Source organism: Clinocottus analis, unplaced genomic scaffold, assembly GCF_023055335.1.
Source record: "Clinocottus analis isolate CAN_PGR_092001 unplaced genomic scaffold, fCliAna1.0.p SCAF_24, whole genome shotgun sequence".
Lineage (NCBI taxonomy): Eukaryota > Metazoa > Chordata > Actinopteri > Perciformes > Cottidae > Clinocottus > Clinocottus analis.
This window is the reverse complement of record NW_027175976.1, coordinates 6,044,970-6,059,698: the sequence shown is the minus strand read 5'-3', so window position 1 is coordinate 6,059,698 and position 14,729 is coordinate 6,044,970. Positions and strand designations below refer to the sequence as shown.

Here is a 14,729-nt window from a genome sequence, read left to right as displayed (position 1 = left end):
AGGGAGTCTGCAAAATCAAATCCGCGCGCCGTCCGGAGCTGCGTTGCAATGTGTTCCCAACCGACAGATGTTTGAAGGTCAAAAGGTAGAGTTAAGATGGCCGCTCCTCATGTCAGCCACTTACCGGCAATCAGCAGACCGGCCGCTCGCTCCAACCCTCGACTCCACACCTCGTCCAAAATTAGAGCGCGGAGTGGATTTCCACATGGCCCGTCACGTCCATGGAAAGTTAAAAGCGGACGGGCGCACACCGACAAACAAATCCCCCTTGACCTCGTTTACTGTGCTCTCTGTGCGGTTGCTGAGCGACCGGAGGAAGGTGTTTTTTTTGTCCGCTCACAAAGATGCTGCGAATCATTTGGAGCCGGTGATCACATGTGCGGACAAACACAAACGCACGCGGGGACAGACACGCACTCACATGGCGTGCGTCCTAAGTGTCTGTAACCTTGGTGGGCTTTCAGCGTGAACTCGCTTCACGGCTTGTTTGCCCTCGGGCGCTCCGGCAGGCCGCTCGTCATGAAAAGCCACAAGGACGAGAGCGCAGGGGCGGCTCAAATTGCATCCTTTCTGTCACTGAAATGTGGGGACATCTCGCTTTGTGCGGCGAGACGTCCTGAACTTTAAAAAAAAAAAAAAGGAGCACCTTGAAATGTGCAAAGCGTTGAGAGGAGAGCGATGAGGGTAAAGAGTCGAGGCTCCCGAAATCAAATCAACATTTGAAAAAGTTCGCCCACAAATTGGGGAAATTGATTACTTGGCCTTCCTGTGGCTTCATGAATCGGCTCCGGAGCCGGCGGGGGGGTGTGTGTGGAGGGGTGGGGGTTGAAATTGTGTTACAATTAGTCCTGTGTCGAGGTGGGCCCAGCTGCTGCAATATGAACCTTGGCGTATGGGAGCAGCTGTGGCCAGAGCGGAGGAGAGGATATTGAGAGGCTCCCACCATGCCTTCACCTATCGGGAGGAACGTCTACAGCCGACGGGATCAAGAACAAATAACCGCTACAGCACCATTAATATCTGCCGAGTATTGATCTACCACCACCTCTGGCTCTCTCGGCGTGGAATAAACAAGCAACCTCGGCTCCTTCTTTGTAAACTACAGGGTGGGGGGGGGATATATGTGTGTGAAATGCAGCGTGGTCACGACCGGAGAGATTTAAAGATACAATGCTATGAAAGACTCATGAACCCCTCCCCCTTACCCTTCCCCCTCCCCATCACCCACTTCAGTTATTCAACAGCTGACGGGGTCCAGCAGGTGGCACATGGCGGCGAGGGTTGTGTGCCACGCATGCATGCGCGGTTATAAATACCTTGACCCCCGACACCGGCCCGAGTGCTCCTCCGCATAGCAGAGATAGTCCACCGGGAGGCCCGACTGCGCCTCCTCCATTCCAGCGAACGCCGGCTCCACACACAACATTCACGAAGCGCTCGGAAACCGCGTGAGGTCATCGCCGATTTTTGGGGATTTTTTGAAAGCAGCTAACGTCCAATTAACCCGATCTATTCAACGCAAGCCGAGCGGCGCAGCAGGGTTGTCGTCGCCGGGTTGGCAAAGGAGACTATTTTTGGGATGTGGGCCTGCTTGACATCCTTTGGCCCCCTTACATCTGCTCCCTTCGCCATTCACTTTGATTTACCCAACTTATTTCTTTTACAGGCTGCTGCTTTTGATTCTCTTCCGGCGTAAAAGGCGAGAAAAGGCCGACATGAGAGGGGAAAGCTTTGATAGGATTCGATCCCTGACTTGCATGTGATTAGAGAAGTGGGAGTGGGAGCTGTTACATGATCCCCGTGCATTATTAAAATGAGAAAAGACAGCCACATTTGAACGCCTTGTTGGCTGAAAAGAAAAGATTGACACCGACTCCAAACTGATTGAACCTTTTCTTTCCTCCCAACAATATATTTCGACAAGTTCTGAATATTTTATGAAACGCAATCATCCGCGAGTTTTGGGAACGGAGCCCTTTATCTGCGGCCGCATTAGAAAGAGACGCCTCCTCTGCCAGCAGGAACAATACCGCACATGTTAAATGAATTGTGCGATATTAAGGAGCAGCGCAGCGCTTAAAAAAAAGAAACACCTTTGAAGACTGGATGCGGTATCACAGAACAGAAGAGTTGGAAATAAACACTTTGATTAAGCGATCGGGGAGGATTTCATGCGTCTAGACAGAGGTCAACTCAAAGGCAGAGCAGCTTAGATCTTAGTGTAACAACACAAAGTACAGAGCGCTGCCGTCGACTTCGGGCCCATTTTAACATTCCTCACAAGTTCTGAACATCCGAGAAGAAATCCCCACATCAGGGCCGGCAGGGCGAGCGGCGGCGGCGACCGCGGCATGTTAAGTCTGAGCGGGTTCGGGGGCGGGGGGGTTGAACCATTGTTTGAGACGTCCAGAGCTTTTTTTAACCGTCGGGTTGCGTCAGCAGTGAGATATGTAAAGACAAGCGAGGAGGAGAATCTATACGCAACACAAACTAACCTCGACCTGCGTTTGAGAACTGAGCTGACGGACTACAAAGTTGGCATCCTCTGCTTTTTTTTTTTTTTTTAGATTTTAAGACGAAGGTATGCTCCCCACACACGTGTTGAAGGAAGATTATGATCCCCTGTGTATATAAATATACGGCCTCGGCGTTTTACGTCTCCGCCAACCGCTCAGGTTGCAGATTAAAATCCGCGTCTGTCCAAAATGTCATCACAGGATCATTTCATCCGATCGCTTATCCTCCCTCCCTTATCCCGCTCACGTCCACGAGAATAGAACGGACGACTCGGAAACATAAAAAAAAAACAAAGAGTAAAAACGTCGAGCTGCCATTTTAAAAGAAGGTTTACGTGATTTGACTTTTGAATGGAGCCGCCTTGTTTCCCGTCTTTATGCTAAGCTAAGTAGCTCCACTGTACAGACATAACGGTATGAATCCTTTCAGAAAGCCAACGGTTCAAACTTGCCGCTTTTGAGAAAATAATAAATAGTCCCGCGAGGCAAGTGGAGCTCGACCACTTCAGGTTTGTGCGGTAAATGTAATAATACATCATTCTGCGATACGGAGGCCCGCTAGAGCCACATAAATCACTCGCTTCTCGCTGCACCTGTGGCACTCGGCGGTGACAGTGAGGGGTCTCAGACATCTCCCTGCTGCAGGAACAATGGAGGTTCGCGGGGAAGAGACGGCGAGAATGCCGACCGACGTCTCTTTCAACGCGCGGCGGTAAACAAGCTGACAGCGGCGGCGGCGGCCTTGTCCATGTTCCCGCTCCCCGTCTCCAGACGGCTGTGACACGCATGGAGTGCGTCTGTCACAGAAGCAAAAAAAGGCAATCGGTTTGAAGCCGTCCGCCCCGATAGCTCTTCTTCGCCTGGTTGTCACCGGGACGACGAGGGTCGTGATCAGGTCGTGATCAGGGGAGCTGTCTCCCTCCTCCGCACGCGTGACATAACAAGTGCTCTCTCTGCTCTTTCTTTTTTATGTTCCCGGCACCTCCGCTGCCGGCGTCTTTTTCCTCCGGTCGAGTCGTGAGGAGAAAGAGACCGGAGAGCTTAAGGGGAACTGAGAATAATGTCGCCATGAAAGAGCGAACGTCCGCATTCCCGATCGGCCGTCGCAGCTGTTATATTTGTAAATTCAACGCAGACAGACGCACAAAGGACATGTATGAAGACGACGCGAGTGTTAAAGTGACCTCGGCCCTTTAATTACGATGTAGAAATATACAGGTGTAGTGCGACCGTGTAATAACGTTGGCCCCTCGCGTGAATGGATGAGCGCGGCGTTCGAGGAACACTCTGGACTCGCAACCAAATAAATTAAGCAAATAAATGGAAATGAAGAAAGCCGCTGAGGAGAATTCGGAGAGCAGGTGCGAGGCTGCCCACCTCCTCTGCTCCGGGAAAACAAGACACCTTCATGACCTCTGTCTGAGAGAAGTGTGTGTCTGTGTGTGTGTGTGTGTGTGTGTGGGGGGAGGTAGGGGGGCTGCTGCCGGTGACTCACTCAGACGCCAAACACCATTTTGATTTCAAATATTTTTTTTCCACGGAGGCCGGCCCGCTGGCTCGGGGGGGGGTTTCGTTTCCTTGATCTCGTCGATGCCACTTTTTGCGTGAGAGTCACAAGTGTGGGGACAGCCGGTGCGGAGAAGTTAATTAAGTCATTTAGCGAATGGGAAACATGTCCGTTCCAATAAATGCCCATTTTGCTCAAAAGTCCGCTCCCAGCTGAACGCCCCCTAGACTCCTGTTTTTATTTTATTTATTTATTTATTTATTTTAGATGTGAGACCGGGCCCGGTGGTGCAGCTTGGCCGTGGATAAAGATAGGCAGCTCGCATCACATCACATCACATGGAGACCCTGCTGCTTCCTGCCAGATCCCCCAGGAGCACCAGGGGGGGAAAACGGGAAGGGGTATCAAAGGCTCGGCCGAGAGAGGGACGATGGAAGGGCCGAATGAAACGCTGAGCGGAGGAGGAGGGTTGGAGGGAGAGGAGGGGGGGGTGTTGTGTGACCAGCTTTCTGCCTGCTCGGTGCCAAGTTTGTCTCTCTGTAATGTTGCCTCTCTCCCTCCCTCCCTCTCTTTTTGAAGCCACAGTAAACACAGGTGTTTCTGCCTTTTACTCCAGGGGGCCCCCTCCGCTCTCAGCGGGATATTTGGAACGACTCCTGCAAAACTTCGCTTTTTTTGTTGTACCGCTGCTGTTTTCCGCTCACCACACACACACACCCACACACACACACGTTAACAGCTCTGCTGTTTGAATGACTTACTAAAATGTCTTTTACTGTCCAGCTGTCACAATGGAGGGGGGGGAGAGGCCTGTGGTCGCCTTCAGCTGTTAACATACAAAGATTAGCGGCGGGCGCATTGAGGTTTTTGTTGCCCTCTCTGGCTACACACAGGGCGAGTCATCCGATTGGTGGAGCTGAAAGGACGTCTGCTGACACTATTTAAAGGAATAGTCGACTCGCTCTCAAGACCGTTCCACTGTGTGTTGAGGACGAAGCTCCAGCCGGCGCCTGATTGGCTGAGCTCGTAGCGTTCAGGATGGGAATCAAGAACCAGTCCCATGTTGTGCCATTCATCAGAACTGTGTGACAGCGAGGTCATTGATTCCTCTTATTAGTCCCGACATGTTTTTCTGAGTTGGAGTGGAAATAAAAATCAAAGTCTCCATTGAAACTGTTTTTTTTTTAATCCTTTTTGTGCGTACTGCAGCTGCTCGTGTTGCACCTTGAACGTCTTGGCCACATGTCCACAGCGCTGAGGACTGCGTGGCGGAACAGCAATGCAATGTTCAGTACACAACAATGCAAACCAACGATGTCCTCCTTCCTCAGCTAATATACTTTCAGCCTTCTCCGCGCCTCCTCCACTTCTTCAAGCAAACCTGCGCCTCGAAATGTACCGTATATGCTTGCACACGCTGCTGTGCCAGACAAAGTCGTGCCAAGGTGGGTGATGGGGGGGGGGGGGGGGGTTGATCCACGGGCTCCGACTGTGTGTGTGTGTGCATGTTCAGGTGCCAGCGCTGGGGCTTGGCTCAGAGCAGGTAGTGCCACCGAGAGAGGCAGGTGCACCAGGGCATTGTCCATCTGGCCATAGTGGGCAGGACAGGTGCTACCTGTCAGCAGTGAGAGACACACACAGAGAGAGGGGTGTGTGTGTGTGTGGTGGGGGGGGGGGGTGGGGGGTACTCATAGCAGGTATTGTTCAGAGTCGGAGTTCATTGATGTATAATTGAAAGGGGAGAAGCAGGCTGAATAAGAAGGTATGGAGTCTGTCACATGTGCTCACGTTTATCATCCTCTCCTCCACAAGTGAACGCTTTCCCCCCTCGACACGCGAGCGCCCAAACCCAAGCTGTCACGCGTATCGCCGTGAATGCATCCCGTACAGATGTGCAAACACGCACGCACACACACACGCATTAATCGCAGCGTCAACCAGGCAGTGTTTCCTCTGCTATCCGCATGCGGCGGTGCGGGGGAAAACCGGGCAGACAGACGGCGAGCGTCGTTAGCCGAAAGCCCGGCGAGCCGAGCCGAGCGCTGGAAACAGCAGAGCTCGACAAAAAAAAAACCGGACACTAAATTGCCAATCAGCGGGAGCGGGCCGGCTCCTCCCGGCCCCGTCGAACACCTGCCCGCTGACTTCCTCGACCTTTTGCCCCCGTCTGTCCGTCAATGTGTGCGGCGCCTCTCCTTTAGGCCGGGCGCTGACGTGGCAACTCCCCGGCTCCCCCGCCCGAAAGCAGTGTTGATACTCATCATCGCCGCAAACAGATTTCATGCCGGACCGCTCCTAACCTGGGGGAGCCAGTTATTTTCTCACTCCATTACGCGGCGAGTAGAAAACAACAGCGCGCGGCGGCGGCGGCGGCGTCTGCTCGACAAACGCGCCGCCGCCGCCGCCTCGAGTGAGCCGACAGCGGCCGTGCATTGTTGTGACTGCGTGTCTATTTCCAGAGGTGCTTTCAAACTGCGCCACAGTCGGAGCGAACGCTTCCATGAATACATTGCGAGGGGGCCCCCCCCCCCGCGCTCGCCAAACGCCAGACGCTCCAGCGCTCAATCTGTCGTTTCCCGGGGACTGAAGCGGACGCGGCGCCATCAACGTGTATCGCTTCTGCCTCGCATCCATCAGCGGAGGCCCGGCGGTCGCCAGCCGTCAGCGAGCGCCCCGGCGAGAGCACGCGGCACTTTCCCGTCCACTTGTGGAGCGGCGGCGGCGGCGGCAATTTGCCCCTGATTGTTTCCCATTTTCCGCCTGCGAGCGCGAGCTCGGGCGCAGGCGAGGGGAGAGCGGCGCGAGCGAGGAGGGAAACGAGGACGGGTAAATGCTACACACACACACACACACACACACACACACACACGTAAGCGTTGTAAACACACGCGGGCGCACAGGCCACGCGCCTCGAGGCCATTTTTCATCGTTATTATGACCGAGCCCAGAGAGCTGAGTGCAAATACCGCTGACCTCTGTGACCGCTGTGTGTGTGTGTGTGTGTGTGTGTGTGCGCGCACATGCCTGTGTGTGTGTGTTGGACTTTCATCTTGTAGTTTGGGAGGACAGACCGCTGCTGCACACGTGCCTCGACGTCAGTGCAATAGCTCTTCCGTCTACCATCGCTGTCAACACTACCGCCAACTCCACACCACCTAAGAATCTCTCACACACACACACACACGCACACACACGCACTCGCACACACACACCGCTTGTTGTTCTGCAAGTCGGAGCCGAGTTCCAGGAGTGTGGACTCACCGGCAGGCCGCCTGGATGACGGGAATCGCAGGGGATGCCGAGTCCAAAGAGGGCCGGAGTGACGCACCCCTCGCGCTATAGATAGACCGCGAGGTCGTCGCGCCGCTAACGAGGAGACGAATACAAATTAAAGCACTTTTAAACTCTCTTGACAACACAATACCTCTTGGAAAGAGTCGGCCCTGTGTATTTTAACGGCACTGAATAATGAAGGGAGCGAGTTGAATAATTAAACTTTCTTTCCCCCCGTCCAGTAGGAAAACGAATAGCGGCCATCGCCACATGCTCAATAGCAGGGTTTGAAGATAATGCTCCGCTCCCGCTGCCACGCACGCAGCTCGACTATTTACGGCCTTTTTTTCGGCGAGACTAATCCGCTTATTAATTGGTAATAGGAGCGGTTACTCCTTATCAGAGGATTAACTTGAAGCACCTAACACGATGCGCCTATCAAACGGGAGCAACGCTTGGTTCGCTATCAAGGCGTTGGACATTTGTGTTCACAATGTGGGGCTAAATATACGCCGGTGCCCAGTCCGGCCTCGACCTCCAGTGACCCCTATCACTGCAATAATAGCACGTGGAACGAATTGCGAGCATGTCAGAGAAATTAAACCGGGAACCATTCTCGGTCCTTTTCCATTGTGGTCCAGGAGTGGGCTTTGTTGTCCTGATAAACACAAACATGAGTTGCCAGGAGTTTTAAATGATGCCATATGGGAGGATATGTGTGTGTGTGTGTGTGTGTGTGTGAGCGTGTGTTCACAGCCGCAGCCAGCACAGCGAGACTCTTTCAAGTCGACAGCCAAATAAAGTTAAAGGCGGTTAGATAGTGAGCGAGGCACACAGCCAGAGGTCACTGCGCTTTGGATGATAATCTGTCTCCTTTTCCCCCCCAGTTTTCAACCAACCACCTTAAATGGAGACGACTCGTGTGCAAGTTATTTATACCGGCACCGCCTGCGGAATACGGAGAGGAGAAATATTATTGTCTTGACCTGATTGGTGACATCTGAGCGCTCACTTTTCCCCGCTGGGTTGGACCATCCCGCTGATGCTGTTACAGTAGAGCTCACTGTTTACGCTTTCATAAGCCGACGGGTATTAAAACCACAGGAAGGTACAGTGCTTCTTCTTTTTTTCTTCTTCTCCAAAGTGTTTAGCAGTCATCTTTTATGAAGGGAGTTTAAGGAGATACAGGAGCTTGTAGAAACAAATTGTACAAATTGAACCCGGGGGAACGGCTGAAGCGCAGGAAAGTTGCCACGCTGTGCATTAGCGGTGTGAGGAGGTTAATCCGGGCTGATGCTCCGCCGCTCTCTCCGCTGAGCGTCGCTTTCTGCTTAGTCACACTCGTTCTCGCGCAGGTACGAGGAAATGCAAAGAAGCCGAGCGGTGCGTAATGGCTGCCGGGCTCTTTGATGTCGGACTTCGCTTTGGACGAAAGCGTGAGCGTGACATCCCGGGGAGGATTTCATCCGGCGCTTTGACACACGTGAGAGCGAGCCGAGTGACATTTAAAGACATTACTGTGGGAGGCATTTTCATTCAGTTGCATCAAATAATCTGCAGATGAATCCATAATGACAATAATAGTGGTTTGAAACCCTGTCAGATTCAGTTATTCCATCTCGGATTAAGATTCTGCGATCATCTCGTGTGGCATACGTCAGTGGTTGATAAGTAATCCAATGTTTAATCACTCAAAGGGACTTTTTTTTTTTCGGCACAACGAGACAAACACAAGCCCCGGAAAGAAACCCAAACAAAGAAGCAGAGAAAGCTCCCGCTCAGATATATTAGGCGCCGAGGATAATCCATCCAGTTCAGGGCCGGCCACATAGAGTTCCTTAAAAAAAAAATCAGATAATTGAAAAGCCACAGCCTCACGTCCTTCCTGAGCTGCACTCCTTTCAACCCCTGCCAAGTGTAACTGCGAGCGAGCAAATAAAGAAAGTCTCAGACCGTTATTAATTATTTATTTGCTCGATATCGACTCTTATTCCATTGTGTTTTTTTTTTTTTTTTGCCGCAGCTCGTTAGGAGCAGGCCGGCTCGGCACAGTAATTGGTCAGTAGGGGTGATAGATGAGCGCCACGCATGAGCTCCTGGTGCGTGAGAGGACGAGGACGAGGAGAGCTCTCTCGCCCTCATCCGTTATGCGAGACCGCCGCTTCGGGGAATTTCTCTCCAGGAAGGAGCGCCGGGAATTAAACGTATCGAGTCAGGAGTCGGGCTGCATCGGCGTCCGCGTCCACGGTGCCACTATGGATGTCGGTGAATATGAGATGAGTGTCATGGTCTCCTTGGATGTGAATTTCATTGGATGGAGGTGATTATAATTCATTCCTCTGCGTCATCCCCGGCGCCACGTCTGCCCGCGGTCGATGATATCGTACAAAACAATAATAAGAAGCGTTGCCGACGCGGCTGCAGCGGGAATCAATTGGACATCTCGGCGTTCCCCCCCCCCCCACCCTACCTCCCTCTCTCGAACACAACTGGATCCGAGAGGAATAACAAGCAGAGCGAGCGAGGAGGGGAAGCGCAGACGGACGGAAACTTCTTCCACGTGCGGCTGAATAATGAGCGCCCGCAGAGACGGCATCCGGACGAGCGCTTACTGTTCTGTGCCATCTATGAATTCCTCCCACTGAGCTGCGAGCCGGACACTCGTCCCAGCCATCCATCACCCCCCCCCTCCTCCTCCTCCTCTTCCTCCTCCTCCTCCCCACATCCTTTTGTCCCTCACCTCTGGTCCACTAACACGACGTCGTGTGTGTGCGCGCGGTGACTTGTGACGGTCGGAGTCCTCACCTCGCCGCCATCCTGCAGGCGTTACAGGCCTGCTGCACAACCTCTTACACTTCCCACTGCCCAAACTCAATTAATGCCCCCCCCCCCTCCGCCCCACCCCCCTTCCCCACCCACCACCACCTCCCACCCTCCTCTTGCTCCGTGCATAAATTGCACCAACACGTAATGCGTGCACAAACACACCGCCTCAGGTCACAGCCACATGCCCGGCGGGGGCTGCCAGGGGGGCGGCGAGCTTTTGTCGGAGGGAAGGAGCCCCCCCCCCCCCTCCCCCTCCCCTCCCGCCTCCCCCCGAGGTGCACAAAGAGCGAGCCAAGCCCACGGAGGGGCCCTGACCATCCGTCTTGTTAATGGCCCTGTCACAATTCATAATAGATTTTAATTCAGCTATGTGCCACGCAAGGGGAAAACGAGGGCCGCGCGGTGGCGACGGCGGGACGTGGCCGGCGTCCAGAAACAGAGACTCAGATGAGTGGACGTTCACATGATGGAGCCCAAAACAACAGGCTTCACTTGTCTTACGTCGCCATCGAAAAGCTTTCACGTCTCACCTTTGCATGAAGGCGAATTGCATCGACTTTGTGGATAGTTGACTTCCTCCTTTTAGTGACATTTATTGATGATGCAGCTTTTTTTTTTTTTTTTTTTAAAAGGGGGCCAAATGGCTTTCAGGGCAAAAAAAAAAAAAAGTGGACTCCAAGAGTTGAGCTGGTAAACACTTCAAATTTCCCCTGCATGCACTAAAGCTGCCATCCCACTCGAATTCTCAAGATCAATGTGCTCGGAGAAGGAGGTGAGAGTAAATACTGGAAAACAAGAAGAACAATAGCATTGAAGTGCTTTTTTTTTTTTTTTACCGTGGGATCCTTTAGAATTTGTGTGGAACTGCACCCGTGGGGCCCAAATGCACCAGAAACCCGCACGCAAAGAGCCATTTTAGAAACACAATACACCCACATGATCATGATAAAAAATGCTTTGTTATCAAACCACCAATTGTATCTGAAAGGAATTAGTGAGAAAGTGGAAAGAACTGATCTAAAAATGTCTCATATCCACTGGGGGAAAAGCAGTTTCTTGTCACTTCTTTTTCTCAACTTTGCGAACTTTTTTTTTGGAAATCGCCAAAGTTTGTGTGCATGTGAACGCGCCGGCTGCCTGCTTGTCTGGCTCCCCTCTCTTGGCTGTCTAGGTTGCTGACTCACCTCTGCCTCCCGGCTCTCTGGGCCAGCCAGTCAGCCGGCCGGCCAGCTGACCGGCCGGCTCTGTTGACAAATTGAAATCTGATCTGTGCCGCAGTCGGCGGGGGCGCGGACTATTCCCGTGTCTCGGCCGTCCGCTGCCAACTCCGAAACAGCTGAGGGATTAACCGCGAGCTCTCTGAAGGCTGAACCCGTATTGTTCGTTGATGGGCGAGGCGCGCGGCGAGCACTCTGCACCGAATCAGACTAATGGGAGAAAAGTTTTACATGAGGGAAGAGCTATCAGGGAGTTTCTGGCAGAGGGGAGTGATTATGTGTGTGTGTGTGTGTGTGTGTGTGTGTGTGCTGAAAAATATGCATGTGATGTGAGTGTGTTACTGTGCGTGTGAGTGTGTGTGTGAGTAAGACAGCAGCCTTATGTGTGAGTCCACAGGGCAGCCAGCTGGGTAGTGGAATGCAATGGATGTGGCAGTGCAGCTATTCTGGGTGCTTTCTCCCAGCGTGTGTGTGTGTGTGTGTGTGTGTGTGTGTGTGTGTGTGTGTGTGTGTGTGTGTGTGTGTGTGTGTGTGTGTGTTGGGTGACGGTTCAGGTCACATACAGTAAAACCTAAACAGAAGCTCCAGTAAAGCCTCACAGAGCAGCTAGCTTTGGGTGTAGACTCTTCTGTGCAGTCTTATTATTTGTTATTAAATTATAAGCTTCATCCATTTATTTATCAGTGGCCTCAGATTGCTGCAAAAGGTTACGGAGTCAGATGCAACCCAAACACCCTATTACAGAGAGCATACAATGTTGAGACGTGTTTGTTTTTAATTACGTTTCTTAAATGACGTCATTTCCTTCTGAACTGTAAATAATCCCACCCGACTGGCGGAAAATCAAACTACAACTGATTTTAAGTTAATGTCCATGCCATTAAAAGGAAAAGCAATCAACCACAAAGTCGGAAAAATACCCAAAAGGTAACTCTAACAGGGTGAAAACACAAATTCAACCTCTTCAATGTTGGTATGTTTAAAAAATGTTGCAGCCTACAGTTCAGGGTAATCTATCCAGGGCATCACCCCTTCCCAAAAATATCAGTAAACCTGTAGCTGTCACGCGCAGACATACCCATCACGCTTGTAACCGCCACAGACATTCCTGCGGGGCAGGACCGCGGCACTCCCCAGCTCACTCTTTCCGTCCAACCACGCCGGCCCCTATTTTCTACCGCAATCTCCCCCGTCAGCAGGCGGCGCCGCCCCGCGCCGGTCCCATCTGTCAGAGAGAAACCTGATAGACTCTTGAGGGTCATGTCATCTCGTCTCGTCCCGGCGCTTCTCCAGGACTCGACCACACCCCCTCCCCTCCCCCCATCGAGTCTCCCTCTCTCTGTCTCCGCCATTGTGAGAGTCGGATTTTTTTTTTTTTGCGGCAGATATTAATAAAAAATACCCCCCAAAAAAAGGGAACCAATCTGAGATGTAACTGTCAGGCCCTTCAAAAGCGCACATGAGTCACTCTTTAATGAAATGTTTTGCGAGCAAGGATCTAAGATGAATCACAAGATTCCTGCTTCCTTTCATGCCAGCGATCGCTCCGCAAGAGCAGGTGTCCACTGTGTTCAGACGCTCCAGACGCGGAAAATAACTCATTAAAAAACACGTCCAGGTATGTTCCCTTCAAGACGTTACACCTGTTTGAACAATGTTTTCCGAATTCAAGAGAGACTTTGAAATCTCTCCCAAACAGGAGGTATGTTTACGAAGAAATCCAACTGTGAGTACTTCAATTGAAAAGGACTGGCGTTCAGATTTCGGCTGATCGTCAAGGGCATTTAAGGAATGGAGATAAGGCCCTGACCGAAATAACAGGACTGAGGGCTCTGCCCCTCCCTCCCTCCCTCCCTCGCTCCCTCCCACCGACGCAAGGAGCAAAGCGAGGCATCGATCGGCGAGTTCGCGCAAACATGTGCGGCACATTCACGAGACCTTGACCACGACAGGCAATTCCATTACTCACAGTCGGGGTGAAAGGTCAGCGAGCGATCAATAGAGACACCGAGATAGAGAAAAAATAACTCCCTGCGCGGCTCCGTGTGTGTTTTTTTTTCTTCTTTTCTTTACCTTCCCACGAAGAAACGGTCGGGGAGAGAAAAACAAAACGTACCTTGACCCCGAGACACCGAGCGGCCGGTGGCAAAAAAAAAAACACACACCCGAGAGCAAAGGTGCACTATTCAAGCGTCTGGTCGGCCTGGAGTGAATTCACTTGATCAAAACTCATCGGATGAATGCAGGTTAAAGTAGGAAATGAGTGAATCAAGCTAACGCAAGTTGCCGCCGGGTTATTTGGAGGCGGCGGCGGCGGCGGCGTGTGTCTACGATGCGTTCACGCGTGAAAGTACAACGCCGCGCCGCCGCGCTCCCCCGCCTCGCCTTCCGCCCCGCCGTCAGAAGCGTTTTGCACGAGCAATTTCCTCGCGCGGCTCGTCTGATGAAACGTCACATCGGGCCGGTTTCGCGCTCTCTCCCAAGAAATAATCATCGTAATATATTTACACTTTGGGAGAGAACAATTATCATAAATTACAAACGTGTGGGCCTTCGACGACACGCTCCGGTGCTCTGTGGCTGTGATAAAACAAATACACTCTCCGGGCTTTCTCCGCGTGTGGTGATGGAGTATGAACAACAAGCTGCACCTTTCTTCTCTACGCTGGGTGTTTTTTTTTCCCCCCGCTGCGAACGACGCCTCCGTTTTTTAATGAAGTGCCGGCCGTTTCCCAATGAGGACTCAATGAGGCGTGCCCCGCCGCTTCTTTTTGGCCTCGTCTTCCTTCTCGTCTGTGCGTGTGAACCGCTTGTACCCCCTTCATCTTTTAGAGGATTAGAATAAGGGCCATTACCCTCCTGTCGGGGGGCCATGCTTACGGCCACAATGGATGGGCCGCCGGGCTGCTGCTTCTTTCTTTGTGCCCGCAGACGAGCGCTCACACCTACGCAAGTACAATTACAATATGCGTCCATTTGACCCATCCTTCCTTCCATGCACAACTACGGGCAGCTTTTAAGCTCCGCCTCCCGGGCCCCTGACGCGGAAAAACCGGCCTATAGACGACAACGCCGTCCACAAAAGCACCAACGGCCTCCTCGCCGTCCACAGAGCGCCACATGATGGAGATTTCCATTTTGCAGCGACACCATAACCGCCCACGATGTCCCGTCATTCCTGGGAGGGATCTGTGTTTCGTCCTGACATAAAGCAGCATGGACGGCGGTGGAGGGATGGGGGGGAGGGGGGGTCTACTTTTGTCCTTCTGGGTCTTTATGATGCACGGCACATGCAACTGAGATTTCTCACAATGGGGGAAGTTTGATTTGCACGTGAGTTGAACTGAATGAAAAACATTTGCATGTTCTATGTCATGAGTCATATTTATA

The 14,729-nt window shown here is 52.3% G+C and overlaps 1 protein-coding gene across 5 annotated transcripts in view; it reads right to left on the bottom strand.

Annotated features, from left to right (window-relative positions):
- Window positions 1–14,729, bottom strand: part of LOC137793836 (receptor tyrosine-protein kinase erbB-4-like) — a 188,042-nt gene that overhangs the window by 149,218 nt on the left and 24,095 nt on the right. The window contains exon 1 of one of the 5 annotated variants that reach the window (XM_068590182.1): window positions 125–259. The exons of the other annotated variants lie outside the window; for them this stretch is intronic. The gene's annotated coding sequence lies outside the window, so the exon portion shown is untranslated. Of the gene's footprint in view, window positions 1–124; window positions 260–14,729 lie in introns of those variants that run through there. 5 annotated transcript variants of the gene reach the window in all.